General features: G+C 43.2%; 1 long non-coding RNA gene across 1 annotated transcript; it reads right to left on the bottom strand.

The window, feature by feature from the left end:
* Window positions 1-16,740: 16,740 nt before the first annotated feature.
* LOC147344007 (uncharacterized) lies at window positions 16,741-20,612 on the bottom strand. The gene is made up of 2 exons (XR_015155590.1): window positions 20,096-20,612; window positions 16,741-17,162 (listed from the first exon to the last, which is right to left on the bottom strand). It is a non-coding gene; the product is annotated as an uncharacterized LOC147344007 (long non-coding RNA).
* Between the last annotated feature and the right edge of the window lie 6,337 nt (window positions 20,613-26,949).

The following is a 26,949-nucleotide window of genomic DNA, read 5'->3' as shown; positions in this document are numbered from 1 at the left end:
TCTGCCTAGGGCAAGGTAAAAGCAGAACCTATGCTTCTTGGAGATTCCCTACCATTTCATTAGGATTACAGCTAAGCTGGTAACCCTTACTTGTAGGTCTCACTCAAGAGTTACAAGTTCTAGTTCTATGTACAAGTTCTGTGATGTATTTATAGAAATGCAGGTCAGATGTACAAGAAATGCTGATCAGGGAACTAGAACACTGTGGCTTTTGTTTTGGTTTTTGGAATTTACATTCAAGAAAACTATAGGATAGAAATGTGTAAGTCTTGTTATAAAGGTCCTGGTTGGGGAGAGGCACAGAGAAAGAACATGCTCACTGTGTTTCAAAGTGTGTAGAGGTGCTGGTTTATTCTTTAGAAATCTGTGTGGCCAGTGCCTGTGTATAATGCTTTCACAACAGGAATGCATCAGCTGAGCTGGCAGCTGGGTTAATTCGAGAACTCACTGAGTGATTGCAAAACAGAAACTGTGAAGAAAATCAGTTCACCTCTAGCAGTATTTCTGTTTTGAAAAAAGTGAGACAGTGAGAGTTCTGGTTACTCAGCTCATTACCAATATTTATGGTTCTGTGTCCTAAAATATGGGCCTAGGGCTGCCTCTGTCTCAGTATAGACTAAGGGAGAGTCCTGATTTGCTGTTCCCAAGAATGAGGAAAGCCACCTTAAGGGGTTGCATCAGCTACAAAGTGGTATAATGCCTTAGTCTGAACACTGTCATCAACCACCAGCCGTATCAGCATCACCTGGGGCCCTGCTAGAAATGCGAATTCTCAGACTCCAGTCCAGACCAAATGAATCAGAAATTCTCAGGTGGAATTCATGGACCAGCAATTCAGGGACCAATTAGATGTAAGGGAAGCCTGGAAAATGTAGTTTCAAACTGGGGACTGCTTTTACCAATGACAACTTCATACTGTGCAAGTGGGAGCACTAATTTGGGTGGGCCGTGAGTACCTTGCTCTGGTCCTAAATACCCACGATGTATCCTTCTTTCCAAACATACTCAGACCTTTCCACGGGAGTCAGCCCTTGGGAATCAAGGCAGTCATTGCACCCAGCTCATGATCAGGGATCTGCTGCCAATGATCTGGGCGTGACTCCTTTCAGTCTGATGATTACAAAACCTAAAAGACTAGATAAGATTAGATAACTCATGTGTACCACATGCAACGGTGGGGCATGATAACTGTAATAAATACTCTCAGTTGAAAGAAAGGGAACATGGAGAAATCTCAGAAGGCGGAAGTCTGTGGCAATGATGACATTCTGATGGGAAGGCATTCTGAAGATCCTCTATCCTGGCAATGGTGGAAGTTTCTTAGTTAGATCCTGATTGTGCTCTCTGATGGGAACAATTCTGCCGTTGTTCTCCATATCCCTGACTCCAGCCTCTGGGAGTTCATTCATTTTCTTTGTTATTCTCACCTCTCCTGCCTTACCTAGGGGTTCTGTTTTCACTTTGTTGGTACCAGAGACTCCTATACTCACATAAAACTTTTGTTGATAGCATTCTAAGGAGAACATTTATCCAAAATATTAATACTCTCAAAGAATGCCTCAGATATTTGTCAATGTTTGGTTCTGAGCATAAAGAGCGTTTGAAAAATATATAATTTCATGGAAGCATTGGTAGGTAAAAGAGAGATGAAAAAGACCACTTAAAGGTACAAAAGACAGCGAGAGTAGTCAGAGGAAATGGGTGGATTGAGTGTTCTCTGCATGGATATGAATTCTTGAAGAAAGTTTTTGAAATTAGTGGTAGGAGCAGTTTCACCTCTCTCCTCAGCTGCCTCCCCCAGTCTGGGCAAAGCTTCACGGGTACTTCACAGATTCCAGCCCATCTGTGCACCTGCTTTTAGACTCCTTTTATGCTTACTACAGCGCTGTAGGCAGAGACCCCAAGATTCATGTGAGGCCCAAGCAATACCAGCTAAGATTGCCCCTCAAAGTCAGGGAAGGTAAGTATCACTATGAAATAAAAAGCCTGGTTCTTGCCTTTCTAGAGTTTACAATCTGATTGCAAGATTAAACTTTCACACATCTGATGACAGAGAGGTGAGCCCTTCAAAACCAAAAAGAACATGGGATGGACAAAGCTAATATTGGGAAATAACGTTAGCATTCTGTACACACTTTTCTGCACTTTCACTTTCTTATTTTTTAAATATATTTTAGCTATAATGTTCTGTATTATTACATTTAGAACTCTTCTTAAAAGTATGGACATGCTGTTTCATGTTATGAAATGTTAATATTGAATAAGTAAGGCCCCTAATGATGGATGTTTGAGTTGTTTTCAGTCCTTTGTTATTATAAACAAAGCTTCATGAACATCCATGTACACATCTTTGCACACACATGCAAATACAGAGTAAATTAATGAGTGAAATTGCTGGGGAAAGATTCACAAATACTTAATAACCATCAACAAATTCCCTCCAGCTATACAATTTCTAATCTCAGTGGCAGTGCATGATACAGCCTGTTTCCAAGTCCTTTTTAGTCTACACTTAGGAAGGGCATTTTCTTTGTTGACCTGAGACAGTCTCCCTTGTAGTGTCGGTGTACTTTGCTCTTAACAAAAGTGACACTGATATCATTTTACATGTCTACCAGCTTTCTTCATTTCCTGTCTGTTCCTGACCTTTGTCCATTTTCCCACTGAGTTTCTTTTCCCTTATTGATAAACAGAAACTATTTCAGCATTAAGGAAATTAGTCCTTTACCTAGTAATGTGTTGAGATAGTATTTTTGTTTGTCGTTTATCTTTTGACTTTCTGAAGTTATCTCTTCCATGAAATATGTTTTTAATGTATATGTAGTAATATTTTATGCCCTTTTGTATTTTTTCGTACTTATACCTTCTAGACCCCATGATTACAAATATCTCAACACTTCGGTAGTAATTTTATGATTTCTACTTTTTAAACATTTAAAACTTTGACGTACATGGAATTTATTTTGGAGTTTAAAGAGTGAGGAAAGAGGACCACCCTGGAGTGACGTTCTAGTCACTAATTCACTCAGCGAATGTTGAATGTATGCTGTATGTCAGGCCGTGTGCAAGTCACTGGGTGACTGAGAGCTGGGAAATCTGGACGACGCAAACTGAGAATAAGCCTGGATCATATAGTCCCAAAGCAAGTCCTTTCCCTCAAAGCAACATTTGTTCAAAATATCTGTGAAAGTGAAAGTGTTACTTGCTCAGTCATGTCCAACTCTTTGCACCCCTACGAACTATAGCCAGCCAGGCTCCTCTGTTCATGGAATTCTCCAGGAAAGAGTACTGGGATGGGTTGCTATTCCCTTCTCCAGGGGATCTTCAAGACCCAGGGATTGAACCTGGGTCTCCCGCATTGCAGCAGATTCTCTATCTTCTGAGCCACCAGAGAAGCCCCCAGAACATCTATATAGCAGAGGAAATGTGATTCTGAATTTCCAGATTTGGATGAGAGAATTTTCAGAACCAGGAAAAAGCAACAGCAAAATGAAATGCCCCACCATTCAGCCGCACTCCTGTGAGGTTTCAGATTCTCTCTCTCCCCCATTAACCTGCCCTTTGTGACCACCACACCAGGCCTTGCTTGCTCTCCCCCCTCTCTCTCTGAAGCCCAGAGGCCTGCTTATGGCCTCTCTAGGGCTTCCTGCTTTTCTGAGTCGTGGGCCCCCCTGCACCCTCTACCATTTCCTTACTGCCCTTCTCAGCCAGAGACGAGGAGGGGTCAAATCTGCCAGGGTTGGAGGCTGGATGGGCCAACAGCCATCAGCTCTTGGGTGCCCTTTCCTAGTCACTTTAGGAGGGAATCTGGAGACTCGCCAACCCACAATGTCTGAGGCATTTTCAGAGTCTGGCAATTCTTCTTAGGTCTAGGATCGGTTTTTCCTACTCAGTTTTAACTTGCTGTAGTGGTGTAGCCCTCTGGGTAATGGCAGATGGTGTGGTCTTTGCACATCTGCTGGCCTCTGAGAGTGGTCACAGTGCAGCGGAGCACTTGTCTCTCCACTGGAGAGAGATCCTTACTGGATTCTTTCTAGAAGCAATACTCTGCCTCACCATACCGATCTGATGTGTAGAGGCAGGCAAGGTCTGAGCAGGTACAGGGGGGTTAATATTCAACTGAACAGCGCCTTTCATAATTTCCTGTAGTTCTCTGTCCTTATTCGTTGAACATTTATTTGGTTTCTGTATTCATCTGATTTTTGCTCTGTAGACAGCATCCAACCTCGGGATGTTAGTCAATGTTGTTTGGCACTGCTTCTAAGTCCTTTTAAGTATCAATGATTCTACAACTGTGTCCAGAGTGCCTTTATTTCAGTAATATTTGGCTGCACCACAGAGTATGTCTGTTGGACTTGGTGTTTTCATCTACTAGCTTGTCTCTTCTGCTTCTTTCTTGATCGGTTGAAGAGTCAGAGCCAGGAGAGTGTTAATGTGCCTGTTATCTGGCTCCGACTTGGTGGCCTGCCTCAGACGGCGAATGGTGATCTCTGTTGGTGCTTTGTCATGCAGACAGTAGAGTGTGTGGGCAGTCCCAGGGAGAATTCTGGGCTGGTGGGTTTCTTTTCCAGAGCCTCTCAAAACACTGCATAGCCTGTTCATAGTACTTTTCTCCCCATTTTAGGAGTGTCCTTCCCTCTTCACAGTCAATCTCAGGACATTCAATTCTATAGGAATTTGTACACTTCTTGCAAAGATTTCCCACCCTGTGGATGTAAATGTCTCCAGTATTCTTGCCTGGGGAATCCCTTGGACAGAAGAGCCTGGTGTGCTACAGTCCATAGGGTCACAAAGAGTCAGACATGACTGAAGTGACTTACCATGCACACATGCACAGATGTAAGTGTGTGCTTCTAGAAGCCTGCCCAGGTGATAGCAGACCCAGGCATAGCTTCCCCAGGTGACCAGATGTCCAATTTTGCCTTGGTGATCCTGTCTGTGCATGATAAATTCCTCTGCTGGTTCTAAGTATTCCAGAGCCACCTGGTATTGGCCTCTGCAGTGTTTAATATAGGCAAACAGATTGTACATGATTGCTTTGAATTCTGTGTTTAAAAACTCTACCTGATCATATCCTCTGTCTTCTAAATCATCTAAGGAGCTTTCTTCACCATGTACATTCCAGGTAAAATGGCATTTCAGTTGTAGAAAGATATTTTCTAAGGAATGTGTGTTGATTTCACAGTAGCTAAGGAAAGTGAACATCTAGGAATGTGAGTAAGCAGATGTACAAAGTAACAGGTTTAAGGCGTAGGCATTGGGCCACTTCTTAGAAGAGGTTAAATATACAGAAGATGTACCGATTTATAGTCCTTCATCTACCTTCACACATAGTAAGATGAACCATGAACCTTGTGGTTTCTTTTGCAGGCTGTTTCAACTTGTCTTGGAGGAGACAGTATTAAGATATTACCTGACAGACAAGACATGGGAGAAGGATAAATTCTTGTACTAATTAGGGAGCTGGCATTCATTCCAGACAACAGTGACTAAAAATTAGCTCAGCAGTCCTTCCCAGATCAATCCATGTGCAAGAGACCATTTTATTCACCAAGATTTGATTCATCCCTAGATTTGATTGAATTCTTTCCATTAGTCTTTCTAAATGCATGCATATCAGTCAGGTGGTCTGTATTCCCATCTCTTTCAGAATTTTCCACAGTTTATTGTGATCCACACAGTCAAAGGCTTTGGCATAGCCAATAAAGCAGAAATAGATGTTTTTCTACAACTCTCTTGCTTTATCAATGACCCAGCAGATGTTGGCAATTTGATCTCTGGTTCCTCTGCCTTTTCTAAAACCAGCTTTAACACCTGAAAGTTTATGATTTACATACTATTGAAGCCTGGCTTGGAGAATTTTGAGCATTACTTTACTAGCGTGTGAGATGAGTGCAATTGTGCAGTAGTTTGAGCATTCTTTGGCATTACCTTTCTTTGGGACTGGAATGAAAACTGATCTTTTCCAGTCCTGTGGCCACTGATGAGTTTTCCAAATTTGCTGGCATATTGAGTGCAGCACTTTCACAGCATCATCTTTTAGGATTTGATGTAGCTCAACTGGAATTCCATCACCTCCACTAGCTTTGTTTGTAGTGATGCTTCTTAAGGTCCACTTGACATCACATTCTAGGGTGTCTAGCTCTAGGTGAGTGATTACACCATCATGATTATCTGAGTTGTAAAGGTCTTTTTTGTACAGTTCTTCTGTGTATTCTTGCCACCTCTTAATATCTTCTGCTTTTGTTAGGTCCAAACCATTTCTGTCCTCTATTGAGTCACTTTTGTATGAAATGTTCTCTTGGTATCTTTAATTTTCTTGAAGAAATCTCTAGTCTTTTCCATTCTATTGTTTTCTTCTATTTCTTTACGCTGCTATAACTTCTCCTTTTTTCGTGACCCTCTGGGGTGGGGCTTAGTTTGTTAGTAGCCCCAGGGTATTATATCACCTCTTCTTATCTCTAAATCCAACCCACTTCCTTATTCAGTTCAGTGGCTCAGTTCAGTTCGATTCAGTCGCTCAGTCCTGGCCGACTCTTTGTGACCCCAGGAATCGCAGCACTCCAGGCCTCCCTGTCCATCACCAACTCCCGGAGTTCACTCAAATTCATGTCCATTGAGTCGGTGATGCCATCCAGCCATCTCATTCTCTGTCATCCCCTTCTCCTGCCCCCAATCCCTCTCAGCATCAGAGTCTTTTCCAATGAGTCAGGTGGCCGAAGTATTATGGAGTTTCAGCTTCAGCATCAGTCCTTGCAAAGAACACCCAGGACTGATCTCCTTTAGAATGGACTGGTTGGATCTCCTTGTAGTCCAAGGGACTCTCAAGAGTCTTTTCCAACATCACAGTTCAAAAGCATCAATTCTTTGGCGCTCAGCTTTCTTCACAGTCCAACTCTCACATCTATACATGACTACTGGAAAAACCATAGCCTTGACTAGATGGACCTTTGTTGGCAAAATAATGTCTCTGCTTTTGAATACGCTATCTAGGTTGGTCATGACTTTCCTTCCAAGGAGTAAGCGTCTTTTAATTTCATGGCTGCAGTCACCATCTACAGTGATTTTGGAGCCCCAAAAATAAAGTTTGACACTGTTTCCACTGTTTCCCCATCTATTTCCCAGGAAGTGATGGGACCAGATGCCATGATCTTCGTTTTCTGAATGTTGAGCTTTAAGCCAACTTTTTCACTCTCCTCTTTCACTTTCCTCAAGAGGCTTTTGAGTTCCTCTTCACTTTCTGCCATAAGGGTGGTGTCATCTGCATATCTGAGGTTATTGATATTTCTCCCGGCAATCTTGATTCCAGCCTGTGTTCTTTCAGCCCAGCGTTTCTCATGATGTACTCTGCATATAAGTTAAATAAGCAGGGTGACAATATACAGCCTTGATGTACTCCTTTTCCTATTTGGAACCAGTCTGTTGTTCCATGTCCAGTTCTAACTGTTGCTTCCTGACCTGCGTACAGGTTTCTCAAGAGGCAGGTGAGGTCGTCTGGTATTCCCATCTCTTTCAGAATTTTCCACAGTTTATTGTGATCCACACAGTCAAAGGCTTTGGCATAGTCAATAAAGCAGAATTGTGACCCCATGGACTGCAGCATGCCAGGCTTCCCCGTCCATCACCAGCTCCTGGAACTTACTCAAACGCATGTCCATTGAGTTGGTGATGCCATCCAACCATCTCATCCTCTGTCGTCCCTTCTCCTCCTGCTTTCAATCATTCCCAGCATCAGGGTCTTTTCCAATGAGTCAGTTCTTTGCATCAGGTGGCCAAAGTATTGGGGTTTCAGCTTCAGTGTCCAGCCTTCCAATGAATATTCAGGACTGATTTCCTTTAGGATGGACTGGTTGGATCTCCTTGCAATCCAAGGGACTCTCAAGGGACTTCCTTATTCAGCTTTCTTCAATGACTCAGCTTGAGTTTGTCAGTTTCTTGCCAGGAATCTGACTTAGAAAAAGGAAGGAAACTTTAAAAATCAGGACTCAGAACCTGAGAACTAACTGGCAGATGAAGTTACAGTATTCTTTTTGTGACCTTGTGCAAGTTGTTTGGCCTTTCTGAGCTTAGATTTCTCATCTTTTTTGTGAGGGTGTGATGAGATACATAAAAAGTGCCTGTAACATTGCCTGGCACATAGAAAGCATCTGAAAAGGCTATTTATTAGTATTGTTATCTCTATGGGTAACAATAAGTTATGTTAATCAAATGAGGCCATACACATATTCACAGCAGCCCCAGGAGGTAGGTGGTCATTATCCCCATTTTCAGATGTGAAACTCAAAGAGCTAGTTGTTTACATAATATCACAAAGCAAATACACTGCCATTTCAATCAATCGAATGTGTATGTGTATGTAGGGATGAACTGAAGCTAAGACTAGGAGGACTGATGAAAAGTTTAAGAAGAATCTATACCTAAAGACTCTCCCTCTAGTCTTTGCAACTCCCACTCCCCAATTTATGTAGAAGATGGTAGGTTTATTTTAGATAGAAGATAAAATGAAGGGGCCTGGATTGGGGTTACAGGCACAGTTGAAACTCTGGGATACTATACTGAAAACAGGAGTGCTAAATTTATGTTTGTATATCAAATTTTGAGACCATGTCTTCTTCCTGAGTCAGATACTGCACCCAGACTTATTCCCTCCAGGCAAGAGATTAGAAGACAGTTGTGGAGGATGAGATGGTTGGATGGCATCACCGACTCGATGGACATGAGTTTGAGCAGGCTCCGGGAATTGGTGATGGACAGGGAAGCCTGGTGTGCTGCAGCCCATGGGCTGGCAAAGACTCGGACACAACTGAGTGACTGAACTGGACCGATGAAGGAAATCAGGGAAGTCCAGGGAAAAAGCCTAAAGATCATGGTCTCAGCATGACCTCAGTAAAATGGCGCAGTGAGATCACCTGAAAAGGAAACCCAGTCATCTAGCTCACACACATGCTTCTGGCCAGTTAGTGTTCCACTCTTAATTCTGAATTAGAATCAAAGGATCCCCAGATAGTTTAAGAAAGCCTCAAATATAGAGGACAGTGGCCAAACACAAGCGATTTGAAGGGAGAAGAGTTAAGGCAGCAACAACAAACTACCATCAGTAAATTCAGATATTGGAGAAGACATTGCATCCATAAAATAAAATAAAATGCTATGAAAGAAGTCGAACATTTAAAGAACTTGGAGGGACTCTTGGAAATTAAAGCAACAATTGAGTGGAAAAACTCAAAAGAAAGATTAGAACAAAACAGAAAAAAATTCTTTCAAATAGAAAAACAGACTAAAAAAGGAAAATAGCATATATAAAATTTTAAAATTAGAGAATCAGACTATGAGGACCATCATCTAACCAAAAAGAATGCTAGGAAGAGAGGACAAAGAAAATGAAAGGAAGAAAAAATTTTCAAGAAAAATCCAATAAAATTTCCCTGAGCTGAGCAGTATGTTTCCAAATGGATAAAAATAAATCCTTCCCAACTACACGATTGTAAACTTTTAGAACATACTGGTGACAAGGAGAATTCTACAAGTTCTAGGGGAAAAAGGATTAATGTAAGCAAGTATCCACATGTTATTGGACCTCTCAACAACTGGTAAAAGCTAGAAGACAGTGGAGAAATGCCTTCAGAAATACTGTGGAGAAATAGTTTCTAACTTAGAATTCTAAACATAGCCAAATAATTATTTAAATATGAGGAAAAATATACTTTTATACATGTAAATAAAATTTCCTTTCCGTGCCCTCTTCTTCAGGAAGCTGAGAGGAATTGTCCCATCAAAATTAGGAGTGAATAAAGAAATAGAATTTAGGAGACACAGGACCCAGTGTGAGAGAATGTCCATACAGTAAGAATCCACCCTACAACGTGGAGGATGTGGGTTTGATCCCTGGTCGGGGAACTAAGATCCTGCATGCTCTGGGGCAACTAAGCCTAGGCACTGCAACCAGAGAGTCAATGCGCCACAAAGAAAGATCCCATATGACACAACTAAATAAGTAAGTATAAATAAATAAATATTTAAATATTTGATGCAGTCAAATAAATATTTTTAAAAACCTTAATTAAGGGAGCTGGAGGAAGAACTCTGGATGGAGGGGAAGGGACAGAAATATCTGCTACTTTGCAGCCACCTGGAAAGCAAGCTGTGTAGAGAGGAGCGGGTCCTGTGAGTGATTTCCACAGAAATGTGAAACTGGCAGCTTACCTAATGTTTGCAAATATCTGCGGATCTTTGAAAAGATCTGCGGCTGAGAAGGTGAAAAGAAACCTAAGAAAAAGAAACTCATTTGTTTCTTTTAACTTCAGAAAAAAAGTGGAACAGAATATAGGGAAAGAAAGGTCAGCGTTGAGCAATGGGATGATGAAAAGCAATCATAGCACCAGATGCCTCTTCTGATGACAGCAGCAGCACCAACAAATGCAATCATTCTGCCTCTGTGTGGGTTCTGAAGAAAACTCCAAGGAAGTCTGTCCTCAACGAAGTCACTTACCTTCCATCAGACACAGAAATGACAGTTCCTCCTGGGAGCCCTGGTCCCCACCCTTATCCATAGTCTCTTGTCATGGTCCAAGGATCAGGGGAAATATTCATCTTGCCAGATTTTAGTAGCGTAAACGGTATTGTTGGATGAGTCAATGAATACAAAGTCTAGGATGCTAAGGGGCAGACATCAATCAAAATAATTTTTTTAAAATTCTTTTATATCCTAATCAAGATAGTATAGACAATGACCTGCTCTGGTTTCTTAGCTGTTCAGTGCAGAGGTCTCTCTTTGTAATTTGTGAGCTGCTTTTGAGGACTGAGCAGAGCAGAGCAGAGACTTGAACATCCCCCCTTCTAAGAGGATCAACACTAAAGGCTGTCTGGACTCAGGTACCATGAATGTATCCTGGGTCCATGAATATAGTCCTTTCCCTCGAGGTCACGTCTACTTCTCTAATTATACCCAAATGTCTACAGCCATATATAAGTTTCTCGTTTTCATTTGGGTTTTCATTCTCTTGTCTCTAACAAAGACAATTCAAAGCAACAAATGTGCAAATATTCTTACAGTAGAGTGCAAGACCAGGGATAATCCCTTGCTCTATTTTAGATTCTTATTATTTAAATTATATCTCATGCAAAGCATTGAAACATTTCAAATAGCCAAAAAATACCTCAGTGGGTGCCTGTATTTTGTCCAGGGATTACTAGCACACCATCAGCAATTTCTTCCAGATGGTGAGTGTCAAGGATCCCAGGAATGGGATTCACAGCTATAATAATGTTCTCTAGGAGAGATTTCTAACTTTTTTAAAGGGCCAGATGGTAAATATTTTCAGCATTGTGGGCAATACAGTCTCTGCCTCAACTCCTTAACTCTGTTGTTAAGGTGCAAAGGCAGTCATAGACAATATATGTTCCGGTAAAACTTGTTTACATAAGCAAGTAGCTGATTATACTGAGTCCACTAGCTGTTGGGAGTTAGTCCTTGCTCTGTGGCCCAATATGTTCTTCATAGTCACAGAGCATCTTGAGGAAATGGCACCTAATGTGGCTCAGTGGTAAAGAATCTTCCTGCCAGTGCAGGAGACGCATGGGACATGGGTTTGATTCCTGGGTTGGGCAGATCCCCAGAAAAGTAAATGGCAACCCACTCCAGTATTCTTGCCTGTGAAATTCCATGGACAGAGAAGCCTGGCTGGCTATAGTCCATGGGGTTGCCAAGAGTCAAACACACTGGAGCACAGCACAGCAACAGTTATCCAGTCTACCTCCTTTTGCTTCAAATTTCTGTTATTACTACAAATGACCTAAAGCTCAGGAAAACGTCATTGAACATCCCAAACATACCATCTCCATCTATACATTGGCTAAATCTTTCGACCAAGTGATCAATATAGTCCTGACAATTGTGACCTGAGCCTGTCCTTAGCAGGGTCCTCGCTGCTCCCCTTTACAATATTTTTCCTAGCAGACCTCTTTCCTGGGTGTCAAAAATGTATTAGTTGTCAGCTCTGATTTTTTAGCATTTTTATTGATACTTAGGTAAATTGGGGCAGACATGATTTCTTAAATAGGAAGAAAAAAAAAGCATTAACCAAGGAAGAAATCTTGTGGCAAAACACTGCTGCTGCTGCTGCTGTGTCGCTTCAGTCGTGTCCGACTCTGTGTGACCCCATAGATGGCCTCCTACCAGGCTCCTCTGTCCCTGGGATTCTCCAGGCAAGAACACTGGAGTGGGTTGCCATTTCCTTCTCCAATGCAGGAAAGTGAAAAGTGAAAGTGAAGTCGCTCAGTCGTGTCCGACTCTTAGCGACCCCATGGACTGCAGCCTACCAGGCTCCTCCGTCCATGGGATTTTCCAGGCAAGAGTACTGGAGTGGGTTGCCATTGCCTTCTCCCATTTAAATGAAGTGATCATATAAAATTCTGTGAGGCCTAAATGGTTAGAAGACTTTGCTACAGAAGCAGCTCTTAAACGCTGGCTGAAGGATGCTGGAATGTTATTGAGATGGGAGCAATTCTGGAGACTTCCAAAGACTTACACAGTAATACAAGAACAGTGAAGGCTTTATTGAGCACCAGAAAGCATTCCATTTGATGGCATGTCATTGTTTAGAGTTAGAAAAGTTGGAGGCAAATGTGGGAAGTCTTGAATCATCCATCAGAGGCATTGTAAGAGAACTGGCTTCAATAGAATGTATATTATGGCTAAGTCAAGATGAGCAGAACATTTCGTCTTGAACATCAACTCCCATGAATTGGTAGCAAAGGACTAGAATGGTTTGCTGGGAAGGAGTCTGAGCTTGTGTGTGCACAAGTGGGAAAAACACTGCAATCAACTAGTGACCAAGCCCGCCCCCTAGTGGGGAAACCGGACAGCGCCCTCGACCCCTCCAGCGTCTCTTAAAATTTTCCTTGTAGAAAAAGCTCCTTGACATCTGTCTTGACAATGATTTTTTGGAAATGACACCAGAAGCACAAGCACTAAAAGCAAAAGTAAACAACCAAGATTGTATCAGAACATAAACACTACCTGACATTGTCCTTCTGTTTTCTTCTCTCCTTTTTTCCTTTTTTAAATGTATTTGGCTTCATCAGGTGTTAGTTGTGGATGCAGGCTTAGTTGCCCTGTGGAATGTGGGATCTTAGTTCCCTGATCAGGGATCGAATCAGCATCCCCTGCATTGGAAGGTGGATTATTAAAGACTGGCTCACCGGGGATGCCCCTCTCTTCCTTTCTAATTTCAGTGTATGTTCTTTCTCCCCAAACACTCCTAAAGATGTGTGGAGATGTAGAGTCCCCCTCTCTGCCTAGCACAGCGCCTTGATCATGGTAACTACAACACTTGATGGAAAAGCCAGAACATTTCCTCACAATTAATGGTGACCCAGTGAGAGTCGCTGATCCCCAGGATTCCCAGCTGCTCTTCTGCAAGCAGCTGCTGGGTCAGTGGAGGCCTGAGATGCCGAAATGTTTCCAGATACTGGACACCTCCTAATAGGTCTGAGATGGCTGAGAGAGACAGAAGGGACAGAGGAGGGCCACACGACCACAAGGTTATGATGGAAAAAGAAGAAAGTATATGATGTCCATCATGGGCTCTAATCCTGGAGGTTTTGTAACTCAAGTTACAAAACCTCACATCTATACAAGGTAAATTATTTGCATTGATCAATTTCATTAAATTACAACAACTCTTACAAGTTCTTTTCGCTGGCTTTGTGAAATAGGCTTGCTTTCAATGAGTTCCATCAATGACAGGCTTTCAGCAAATGTAACTGGTTTCATGCGCCTACTGTCACCAGAGTCTAAGAAAGTGACGCTGGAGCAAATGAGGTGGGGGAGGGAGCCGTATGGCTCTCCGAGAATGTTTCAGGAAGAGGTAGGAACTAGAGCAGAGTCTTGAGGTTGGACTGTGGGAAAAGAGAAATGTACTTCAAAGAAATGGGCAGATCTGTGAAGAAGAAATTAAACTATGATGTCTGCTAGCTTCCCCTTGGCTTTAGAGATACTAACAAGGTTCTTTATTGTGTCTGATGCACTTCATACAGTATCACATGTGTTTCATAATGCCAGTTAAGTTGTGATGTTGTTTTGAGCCCAGTCATTCAGAATTTAAAGGAAATTGAATATTTTAAGTGTAGACCTTTATGAGGCTTTCAAAAGCCAAAAATAATCACACCTTTCCAAACTAGAAAAGGCCACTGAAGCATCCTACAAGTTTCAGTTTCTAATAAGGTAATGTCACTTTAACCCAGGTAAAAAGCTCTCTGAGATCCTTACTATTTAAGAATAAGGAGGTTGTGAAATCGAACAGTGAGAAAATCACAGTGGGTTATGCCAGCCTTGTTGATAGGTTCATGTCTTTCCATGACCTCATATGAAACTATGGCTTTGGAGTTCGTAGCATGTATCTAAGTCCCTGACTGGGCTTAGGTTGTCAGTCCTCTGGCTCAGGTAGCTGCTTCTCAGTCACCTGAGAGACTTTGAAGAGGTACCCTGTTTCTTCTTTGGCATTTTTGTCTGTTTCTTTTTTTTTTCTTCTCATTTTTTTCTTTGTTCTTTTACTTCTGTTCCCATTTTTCTTTTTCTTTTTTTTTAATTTGGCTGTACCAAGTCTTGGTTGCAGCATGTGGGATCTAGTTCCCTGACCAGGGATCAAACCTGGGCCCCCTGCATTAGGAACAGAGTCTTAGCCACTGGACCTCCCATTTTTCTTATTTTATTCTTGTCTGGCACTGTGTTTTGACTCATCATAAAGACCAGTTCATGGGGTGAATTTTGAACTGAATTTGTTTTGATTTAGACCAGGGGTCTCACCATGCCAAGGGCCCTCTGAGCCTTCTCTGCTGAGGAGACACTCAGATTCACATGGTCTCCCCCAGGCCCTCGAGACTGTCAGTAAGGGAGACTGGGCTCCAGTGAAGCTGGCCAGCACGTCCTGGATGGGAAAGCGACAGCCATAAAGATCACTGATCTCGGCAGAACTCTCCAGCCTCTGCTGACTGTGCCACAAAGCAGGAATCATGAAGGCTTGGATCATCCCAACATAGTGAAATATTTGAAGTGACAGAGGCTGAGGAAACTCCCTGCCTTGTTCAGAGGATGCTTGTGGAGGAGAGGTGGGTGAGCACCCGTGGCTCAGGGCAGTAGGAAAGCAGAGAGGCTGAGGGCAGAGTCCACCAGTAGTGTGTGCTGTGTGGTCACCAGGAGGGTTCTGTCCACAGAGATTTACAAGCAGAAAACCTGCTCTTGGATGTGAGCACAAGCATCATACTTTGGCTTCAGCAGCAAATTCACCTTTTACAACAAACTGGACACCTTCTGGGGTGGTCCCCCTCATGCTGCCCCAGAACTCTCTCAGGGAAGAACCATAGGAAGTCATCCTGTCTACAAAGAGATTCCCTGCCTTTAGAATTATGGAAACTCAAGGAGCTATGGACGCAGGGTCTGAGCAGAACGTATCACATTCCATTCTTGTCAATGGAATGAGAAAATCTGCTGGGGGAATTTCTCATTCTCCATCCCAACTAGAGAGGCACTTTAAAGCAGATTGTGAAGGATCCGAGGATTATTGTGGGTCATGGATATGAGGAACTAAAGCTTTACATGGAGCTACAAGGACTGGGCAGACTGACTTCTTGGCGTCCACAGTTTCACGTGGAGTTGGAGATCCAGGACTCACTGATAGGCCAGAAATAAGAGGTAATGTTCTAGTATCACTCCCCGGTTATAAGAGATCTGAGGCCAGAGGGCTGCCCGATCACCCTGAAGCCTCAGCCATCAGACAATCTAACCAACAGCAGCCCTCCTTGCCCACACCCCAGGTGAAGCACAGGGTCCCTGCCAACTGCAAGCACCACATCCCCACCTTTAACTGCTACCAAGAGCACTTGGAGGAGGAAGGCAGATCTGGGGGAGGATCAGGGGACAGGGCAGAGGACCACAGCACAGCCAGCTGCCTGGAGGGAAGAAGACCACCCCTGCCCCCTTTTGATTTCCGACCAGAATTCTGGCCCCTAAGTCTAAGCCCATGTCCTTACATCATAAGACCTCGGTGATTCTGTAATCATATCCAGTTGCCATCACAAATTGGACCTGCAGATTCATTACTAGGACTTCTCAATTTTTGGTGAAGAAAATTTAAAAAATTCACCTTCTTTCCAATATGAAATATTCTGCTAAGTCACTTCAGTCGAGTCTGACTCTGTGCCACCCCATAGACAGCAGCCCACCAGGCTGCCCCGTCCCTGGGATTCTCCAGGCAAGAACACTGGAGTGGGTTGCCATTTCCTTCTCCAATGCATGAATGTGAAAAGTGAAAGTGAAGTGGCTCAGTTGTGTCGGACTCTTCGCGACCCCATGGACTGCAGCTACCAGGCTCTTCCGTCCATGGGGTTTTCCAGGCAAGAGTACTGGAGTGTGTTGCCATTGCCTTCTCCGATATGAAATATTAAGAGATTGCAAAAGTAGGTGCCCAAAATATGATACAATCCTTCAATAACTGGATGATCTCTGATGGATGTTTGAATTGTGACCGGCTTCCCAGCCGGCGGTTTGCTAACAATCAGCATCTTTAACGGCTCAGACAGCGCGAGCGGCGGGACTGCCGAGCGGCCAAGTGTCTACTGCCCTCCGGCCTCACCCGGGTCCGCCGGCCGCGCTTTGAGCCCCAGCTCCAGGGACTCGGACCGCGGAGCCTGGCAGAGCTTGGGAGGCGCTGAAGCGCCAGGAGAGACCATGACCACGACAAATTCACTTACAAGTTGCCCACTGAGGGTGGGAACTTCGACTCTGTGACCAAACTGCAGAACGCGAGGAGCTCGGAGGAAGAGTGAAGGGTTTCACCCCGGAGACGGTGCACCAAGGCGAGAGCCATTGAGCGGGAGGATGTGGACACGGAGAAGGCCCAGGATGCTGACAGCTACTCGAGACATTTCGGGACAGTTTCTGGTTGTTCTTCTGCAGGTAACAGCAGGTCGTCTAAAACAACGTCACACAATGGGGCTGCAGTCCCCCTTCACAAGCTATGGAGACAGAAGAGGCGAGTCCCCCGAGGGTGAGCGCCGACCTTCCTGCTGCAGAGCCCAGGCGCCTCCCTCTTCTGAAGCCGGTGAGCACCTCCCTCAGCATTCATCTCCAGGTGACTTGGAAGAGACTCCAGCTCTGACAGCTCCTGTATTGATGGGTTACAAAGGATCACGAGGTGAACATCACCAGGCAGAAAACACAAGTACTCTACCTTGACAGTACTACCTCCATAGTGGGACCCAGAAGAAGCCTCATCCGTGGAAGTTCTAGGAATTTGAACCCCAAACCCAGTGCCCCCATGGCATATGTTTAAATCAAATGTATTAGCTTTTGCCATTATGCGAGAAGGGGGACTGTTTCCTCTGAGGAAGGAGGGCACAGGGAGAAGCATCATCTTGATGGCATCGCAGAAGCCAGACTTGTAACACTTCACCACACACCTGATCAGCTGCTTTTCTAGAAGGATCTTTGGCACTTCAGAAACAGCAGAAATAGTTATGCGGAGATGAGAACCAAGCTCACAGGACAAAGATTAGCTGAAAGATCGGATATTAAAATGCAGACCTGTAATAAGAAAATTAGAGATACCAAGGGAATATTTCATGATTTCATGCAAAGATGGGCTTAATAAAGGACAGAAATGGTATGCACCTAACAGAAGCAGAAGATATTAAGAAGAGGTGGCAAGAATACACAGAAGAACTGTACAAAAAAGATCTTCACGACCCAAATAATCACGATGGTGTGATCACTGACCTAGAGCCAGACATCCTGGAATGTGAAGTCAAGTGGGCTTTAGAAAGCATCACTATGAACAAAGCTAGTGGAGGTGATGGAATTCCAGTTGAGCTATTTCAAATCCTGAAAGATGATGCTGTGAAAGTGCTGAACTCAATATGCCAGCAAATTTGGAAAACTCAGCAGTGGCCACAGGACTGGAAAAGGTCAGTTTTCATTCCAATCCCAAAGAAAGGCAATGCCAAAGAATGCTCAAACTACTGCACAATTGCACTCATCTCACACGCTAGCAAAGTAATGCTCAAAATTCTCCAAGCCAGGCTTCAGCAATATATGAACTGTGAATTTCCTGATGTTCAAGCTGGTTTTAGAAAAGGCAGAGGAACCAGAGATCAAAATGCCAACATCCGCTGGATCATGGAAAAAGCAAGAGGGTTCCAGAAAAACATCTATTTTTGCTTTATTGACTATGCCAAAGTCTTTGACTGTGTGGATCACAATAAACTGTGGAAAATTCTGAAAGAGATGGGAATACCAGACCAGCTGACCTGCCTCTTGAGAAATCTGTATACAGGTCAGGAAGCAACAGTTAGAACTGCACATGGAACAACAGACTGGTTTCAAATAGGAAAAGGAGTATGTCAAGGCTGTATATTGTCACCCTGCTTATTTAACTTATATGCAGAGTACATCATGAGAAACGCTGGGCTGGATGAAGCACAAGCTGGAATCCAGATTGCCAGGAGAAATATCAATAACCTCAGATATGCAGATGACACCACCCTTATGGCAGAAAGTAAAAAAGAACTAAAGAGCCTCTTGATGAAAGTGAAAGAGGAGAGTGAAAAAGTTGGCTTAAAGCTCAACGTTCAGAAAACAAAGATCGTGACATCTGGTCCCATCACTTCATGGCAGATAGATGGGGAAATAGCGGAAACAGTGTCAGACTTTATTTTTTGGGCTCCAAAATCACTGCAGATGGTGATTGCAGCCATGAAATTAAAAGATGCTTACTCCTTGGAAGGAAAGTTATGACCAAACTAGATAGCATATTCAAAAGCAGAGACATTACTTTGCCAACAAAGGTCCGTCTAGTCAAGGCTATGGTTTTTCCAGTGGTCATGTATGGATGTGAGAGTTGGACTGTGAAGAAAGCTGAGCGCTAAAGAATTGATGCCTTTGAACTGTGGTGTTGGAGAAGACTCTTGAGAGTCCCTTGGACTGCAAGGAGATCCAACCCGTCCATTCTGAAGGAGATCAGCCCTGGGATTTCTTTGGAAGCAATGATGCTGAAGCTGAAACTCCAGTACTTTGGCCACCTCATGTGAAGAGTTGACTCATTGGAAAAGACCCTGATGCTGGGAGGGATTGGGGGCAAGAGGAGAAGGGGACGCCAGAGGATGAGATGGCTGGATGGCATCACTGACTGGATGGACGTGAGTCTGAGTGAACTCCGGGAGTTGGTGATGGACAGGGGGGCCTGGCGTGCTGGGATTCATGGGGTCTCAAAGAGTTGGACATGACTGAGCGACTGAACTGAACTGAATCAGACTTTGGGGAAAATCCCAAGAAGGGATGAAGACAGTGATCAGTTCTCTTGTTACCAAATCACAAGTCCGAGTGCCTGACGCACTGTGAGGCAAATCAAAACTAGAACATTGGAATCTGGACCAGAAAAAGGTTTTATTAGAGGTTCATACAAGGAGATGGGTGGCTCATGCACTAAGAACCCCTATGTTACAGAAAGCGTTCAGCAAGCCCCTCTAAAGGCAAAATGTGAGGGAGGGGCATGGTTAGTTGTTGCAAACTTCTTGATGCCAGATCTTTTGCTCTTGAGTCATTGCATGGTAAGGTAATGATGTTCCCATAAATCTCTACTAAAGGAATGTTATTCTTTGTCTTGACAAGAAAGGGCAAGGTCCCAAGATACAACTTTCACCCTCCAAGGTCCCAGTCCTGGCTAAGAGGAGGCAGATCTCAGCTGGCAGCTCCTTCAGGGCCAGGTTCCCACATGCTTCCCAGCTGCAACCCCTAAGGGAGCCAAACACCCAACACAACTGGCCCTCAGTCTCCTCAGGCCAACCCAAATGGTAAGACCAGGTCTCACAGACTGCAACCCATGCAGACAGCATGGTTACTAGACCACAGAGACAGGGATAGAGGAGAGGTTCACCCCTACCTCAAGGGTTGGGCTACGGCTACTAGAAAGCCTTAGTGAGGGCTCTAGAGCCCTGCAGGAAATAGTGCTCAGCCTGTTCCCTGGGCCCTCCAGCTCACCTGCTGGCCCAAACCTGGGTGAGCTGGAGGGCTTCCAGGAAAAGGTCTGAATCTGCCTCTTACCTTACTCTCCACCTGATGACCACTACACCACTGACCCTTGGCTCAATCACTTCCTTAATGGCCCCTCATTGACAGTTCCTTGTGGGCAGAGCCCACTGCGGTGCTGACCAATAGCTGAGCAGGACAACTAACCCGGTGTCTCACTGATAGTTGGTTGCTTGTGGGCGGGGCCCACTGAGGCACTGATCAATGGCTTCGCTAGACCTGTTGCCTAGTGACAGAGTGGAGGGCGGGGCAGCAATGAGGCACAGCAATGGCTGCCTGCTAAGGGCTGTGCTCACCCTGCTCTGTTACATTCTGATGATGTATTCAAAAGATGGGCTTTAGGATAATCTCCTAAATCACTGTAGCGATGTATCTTAGACTTTTCAACAAGTATCAGGATCGGTGTCACTTTTGAAAGGAGGAATTTTATAAGGTTACAATTATATAAGGAAACTTGAAAAAAATTTCCAGTTCATCTGTCAGAAGATGACTTTCATGTACTTAAGTAGTGTATTAAAGTTTTGTACTATATCATGCATTGGTCTGAGTACTGCTTTTTTAAAAATAATTTTACTTATTTATTAGCTTTTTGATGTATTGGCTGTGCTGGGTCTTTGTTGCTGTGTGGGCTTTTCTCTAGTTGCAGCAAGCAGGGGCTACTCTGTAATTTTGATGTGTGGCTTCTCTTGCTGCTGAGTACAGGCTCTAGGGTGCACAGGTTTCAGCAGTTTCAGAGCAAAGGCTCAGTAGTTGCAGTTCCTGGGCTCCAGAGCACAGGCTCAATAGTTGTAGCGCACAGGCTTAGTTGTTCCGTGGCACGTGGAATCTTCCCTGATCAAGGATTGAACCTGTGTCTCCTGCATTAAGAGGCAGATTCTTTACCACTGAGCCACCCAAGGAAGTTCTGAGTACTGCTTTTAATAGAGTATTTTCTTTTTTACTGTAAGCCAGATGAAAGCAAGTAAGTCCAATACTTACTACTTATCTCTCAGTAAAATACTTAGTTGTGCCAGGTATCACCTAAGATGAATTAGAAAGACGTAGATAGCATCCTTCTTTTCTGCATAAAGAAGTGAGCAGTCTAGAGAATTGTATGCATATTTGCAAGGGGTTATTGAAATATTGGATGTGAGGTACTTAAGAAGACACTCATAAGACATGCTTAACAAATATGTTTCCTCCTTCTGCCTTCCCTTAGGAAGACTGTTATCTTGCATCTCTTTGGGAATAAGGAGTACTTCCCATAGGAGGTAGAGGTGAAGGATCATTCTAGGTGATCATATTTTCCTGAAGCAGCCAGGGGTATCAGAAAAGTCTTAGATGATGAATGGAGGTGAAGGGAATACCCAAGCTTGTATTTTTCCTGTGTTGAGTTCTTTGATCTAACAAGGAATATGTTCATTTATTGGATGTTAACACTTGGCAAGAAAATATTTTCAAAAGCTACAGTTGAACTACCATATTGCTAATATGTCATTTTAAATTTTCCCCAAGAGGGGGAAACATCTAGGCTACAGAAATGTCAGTCTCACTTAAACACACTTTCATGTCATCTTAAAGGATTGTACGGCTGTCTCCAGAGAAGGTAACACTTATGTTACCAAAGATTTCTTTATCTAATATGTCAGCACCTTTGAACAATGTTAAAAGAATTGTAAAATATTAATTAGAATTAAAAAATTCTTAAAGGAGAGCCTATGTTAGACCTACAAGTTTTATTTCAGAGACTTTATCCTAATGGAATTACCATGGATAAGTAGGTGATATTGGTTTTTAAAAATAACTTAAACATACAACAAAGGAGATTTGTTAGTAAATTATTGTGACTCCAAATAACAGTATCATACATGTAACCACTAAAAATGATTTTTAAAATGTTGAATGACATAGAAAGATTTTCAATATTAAGTGGGAATAAAGCAGACAAATAATATATGTGGTCTGAGCCCAGTTTCGTAAAATTATGTATGCAGAGGAGAATAGGGTTAGATGCTATACACACAAGTGGAAATACATTGAACCTATATGATAACTAAAAGCCACTAATAATAAGATAAATTGTATTTATAGAAAGGAATTTACTGTAAGAAAACATTAAAAAAAAACAATTAACTAGCATTTATTGAGTGCTATATGCCAGACCAATTTTAAGTGCTTTACACATATTATCCTGTCTAAACTTTGAAATGGTCTTTGACCCTTCTAATTTTATTTTACAGGTGATAAAACTGAGAAAAAGAAGTTAAAAATCTTGCCCAAATTTGCACAGCTAACAAATTGTTGATAATGGCTTGAACTTGAGTGGTCTGACCCCTGAGTCTGCACTCCTGACCACAATTCTGGACTTCCTCCTACTTTGCCAACATAGAATATAGAAAGATCATGTGAACATTATGTTGAATTTCCCTCTCTGGCTCCACTTTTCATCCTTTTCCATCCAGCCTTGTAAAGTGGGAAGATTATGGAATGGACTATATTAACAGGTTCCTTGATCCTCCAGCTACTGGCTGGGTTTTGTCAACAGGGAATGCTTTGCAGAAGACTGAAGGGAGGGAGATGGTGATGGCACAGGGTTTATTTCTCTCCCTGCTGAGAGGCTAAGGGCTGTGTCATTCTGAAGAAGGATTCTGTTCCTTTCACGGGGGCTTCTATGAGATGCTTTCCTTCCATTTTCCGGTAACCATCTCATCTCTTTGGGCCTAGGGATGGCTAACAACTGTGCCATCTTGTGATTCCCCTATCCAACCACAGTTAAATTGCCCCTTTGTAAATCAGCTCTCTCAAACATCCCATTTTAAGTGTCCTAGTTAGAATCCAAACTGATGCAAGGTGTGATCTCTGTTTTTAAAAAGCTGACATAGAGCACTTGGGGCATATACCTCAGGAACAGGAAAGCTGAAGACTGTATAAAAAGAGATCATCTGTAGGAGTAAGGTTGATGGTTACAAACTACGGTGTTTTAAGTTGCATATTCCTGGCCACCTGCATCTTATTTTCCATTCTTATTTTCCTCTTTAGCTGTAGAGATGTCTGTAAAGCATGCTGCATGGCGATCAAGATGCGCTCTGAAGTTTTGCAATCTCGGTGTCAGAAGTAATTATAGCAAAGTAATTCTCACACTGGTTTTCAGAGCAATTTACAGAGCTTGTGACACGCATGGACATTGAATCATAGAGCATTTTATAGACAACTCTTTATTTGGAACAGATTCACGAGGTCATTAGATAGGACCTCTCTAGAAACAGAAACACAAAATAGAAGCTGAGACAGACTTGAGTCAGAATGTTTTATGGACTTATCTTCTGCTCAAGATAACATAAAGCTATAATAATACAGTTCCTTCCCTGCTTTCTCAGTCCTCTAATGTTGAGACCTTTCTCATTAACTACTGAACTCTTACAAGTCTGAGCAGAACAGATGGTTGAGGACTTGCAACTTCTGAGACGTCAATAGCCAGACACAAGTCATGACCTGGTCACTCTTCCACTCCCTTGAGGCATCTGCCTTCTTCTGTTGTACCCAGCAGATTGACGGTGATAATATACAAAAGTTTTATCTCTCCCTCCCCCCCCCTCTCTCTCCATATATATATATATTTTTTTTTTTTTTCTTCGAAATTTGAGGCAAGGACACAGCCTTTAATTCTCTGCTCTAACAGCTGAGTTCTGACTCACATAGGAAGGGGTTGGAGGAGGAGGTGGAGAGTAAGAGATTCTAGAAAGTCACTTGCACAAATAAGGAAAAAGCCATCAGATCATCTCTTAAAGCTAATGCTGCATCTGCTAGTTCTGTCTATAGTTGCTTCCTTAACTATATTCAGATCTGTGCTTTCTATAAAATGCAAATAAATTCTGTAATACTTGAAAAGACAAATTTCATGAGTGTAATTGTGAGATTGGCTTGTCTGGAACTGACTGGCACTTAGAATTGACACTGATTCCCATATTCCCAGGGTTTACAGTTAACCAGGATCTTGTGGAAGAATTCAGGACTGCTGACCACTGTAGCCTTTATTCAGGTCTCAGTCTGCTCCATTTCACTCCTTTTCTCCTGAAGATCCCAGGGATTTAGCCTGGTTCTTCTCTGGTTTGGAAGATTCTTTCTCTATAATAAAATGAATGGTACAGACAAAAAATGTAATTGCCTACTGTCCCTCTACTTTAATATTGCCTTTTTTCATTTGTCTGAAATGTCATTTTCATTTCATTTGTCAAATGATTCATTTGAACCATGAATCATTTTAAAAATGATAATATGTTACAGAACTCCAACAGAAACTTGTGGATTATACTGTGACAGGTGGTATTGAAGAAGCTGCAGACAAATTGTTAAAGATATCAGCACAATTTCATTGCTTAAAAATATCATGTGTTTTATAGAACAACTGCAAACTCAATAATAACCAATATTAGAATAAGAACGTTTCCAAATCCATAAAAGCCAAAGTTCTCAGAAGGATTTATGTGACCATATATACATAAGGCTACCCTGTTCATCACCAACTCCCAGAGCTTGCTCAATTCATGTCCATCAAGTCAGTGATGCCATCCTCTGTCATCCGTGTCTCCTCCTGCCTTCAATCTTTCCCAGCATCAGGGTCTTTTCCAATGAATCAGTTCTTCGCAGAGATGGGAATCAGTCTTCAAGAGATGGGACCACCAGACCACCTTACCTGCCTCCTGAGAAATCTTTATGAACGTCAAGAAGCAACAGTTAGAACTGGACATGGAACAACAGACTGTTTCCGAATTGGGAAAGGAGTACATCAAGGCTGTATATTCCCATCTCTTGAAGATGGGAATACAATCTTCCCTCATAGCTCAGTTGGTAAAGAATCTGCCTGCAATGCAGGAGACCCTAGAGAAGGGATAGGCTACTCACTTCAGTATTCTTGGGCTTCCCTTGTGGCTCAGCTGGTAAAGAATCTGCCTGCAATGTGGGAGACCTGGGTTCGATCCCTGGGTGGGGAAGATCCCCTGGAGAAGGGAAAGGCTACCCACTCCAGTAATCTGGCCTGGAGAATTCCATGGACTGTATAGTTCATGTAGTCACAAAGAGTCAGACACGACTGAGTGACTTTCACTTCACTTCACATACATAAATGATGGGCTCCCCCATCCTTACCCCCATCCCTGCCATCCTCTGAATCTCTAGCTGGTATGCTCTGCTGCTCTGATATTGACAGGGCAAGCTCCCTATTTCCTTCAGCTTGACTCAACCATCCCCTTCTATGTGATAAAGTGAAAAATGGCCTGCTTAAGAGTTAAACTATTAAGAGGAAATGGAATAGGGAGACCAGAAATAAACCCACACACCTATGGCCAATTTATTTATGACAAAGAAAGCAGGAACATACAATGGATAAAAGACAGTTTCTTCAACATGTGGTGCTGAGAAAACTGAACAGTTACAGGCAAAACAATGAGATTAGGACATTTCCTTCATATCATATACAAAAATAAACCCAAAGTGGTTTAAAGACCTAAATGTAAGACCTGAAACCATAAACCCCTAGAAGAGAACATAGGCAGAAGATTCTTTGACATAAAATCACAGCAATATATATAATATATATAACATTATAATTATATTTTATATATGTGATCTTTCTCCTGAAGCAAAGGAAACAAAAACTTAAAAATGGGACCTGATTAAACTTAAAAACTTTTGCATAGCAAAGGACATCACTGATAAAAGGACAATCTATGGAACAGGTGGCAATAGTTACAAACGATATGGTCAACAAAGTTATGTTGCTTTTTCCTGAATACCTTCCAATGGCTTCTCTTCTTGGTAAGAAGTAATAGAGTCATTCCAGTTGGTCCCCAAGGCCCCCAGTTACCTCTAGGACATCATGATCTACTGCTCTCCACCTCCCACTTTCTGTTCCAGCGACACTGACCAAATTCCGCTTATTAAACACCACTAAGAATATTCCTGCCGCAGGACCTTTGCACTTGCTATCCTCTCATCTCAGAATGCTCCTTCCCAGTATCCACATGGTTCGAAATCACCTACTTTTTGTTTGTGCTCGAAGTGCCATCAGAGGGTCCTTTCCTGATTACTTTAGACATAACATAGCACCCACCTTCATTATCTCTTTATTGTTCATCATGGCATTTTTCACTACTTCATTTTTATATTTATTCATGATGTCTCTTCCCATTAGAATGTAAGCAGGAGATGACGGTTCTTGTTTGGCTGCTATACCCCTAGTATCTTCAAAAGTTAAAGTGTTAGTCACTCAGTCGTGTCCGATTCTTTGTGACCCCTGGACTGTAGCCCACCAGGCTCCTCTGTCCATGGAATTCTCCAGGCAAGAATACTGGAGGGGGTTGCCATTTCCTTCTCCAGGGGATCTTCCCAAGCCAGGGATCGAACACTGTTCTCCCGCATTGCAGGCAAACTCTTTATCCACTAGGCATTTTAGTAATAAAAATAAAATGTACAGAAAGATTGCCCTGCCTCAGGCACGCCGCTGAGGGATTCATAAGTAGCATGTAATTACATCTACAGAGCCCACGTTCTCTGTGCCAGGGGCGGAGCTTAGTGGCTCTGCAGGAGCTCCTGCGGTGGAGCCCACGCAGCCTACTAGACCCGGCCGGCGCGGCCAGTGGGTGGAGCTGGTGATCCGCTCCGCCCGGGAGCCGGCTGCGGGACGCCGCAGCGCTCGAGCGCGCCCATGGCGCATGCTCCGCGGGAGCCGAGAGCCCGCTCGGAAGCGAAGGAGTCTCCGCTGCACTTCCCGGCGGCAGGCTGATCTGATTGGGAGCGCTAGAGCCTGAGCCTGGCGCGGGCGCGGGCCCCGGGTCCAGCAAGGCTCCGCCCCCTCCAGGTTCCCTGCGGCCGCCCCAGCCTCTCGAGCAGGC

This window comes from Bos grunniens, chromosome 26 (assembly GCF_055505025.1).
Source record: "Bos grunniens cultivar Pamir isolate PY7600 chromosome 26, Bosgru_T2T1.0, whole genome shotgun sequence".
Lineage (NCBI taxonomy): Eukaryota > Metazoa > Chordata > Mammalia > Artiodactyla > Bovidae > Bos > Bos grunniens.
Note: the sequence above shows the minus strand (reverse complement) of the source record. Positions and strands in the feature narration are given on the sequence as shown.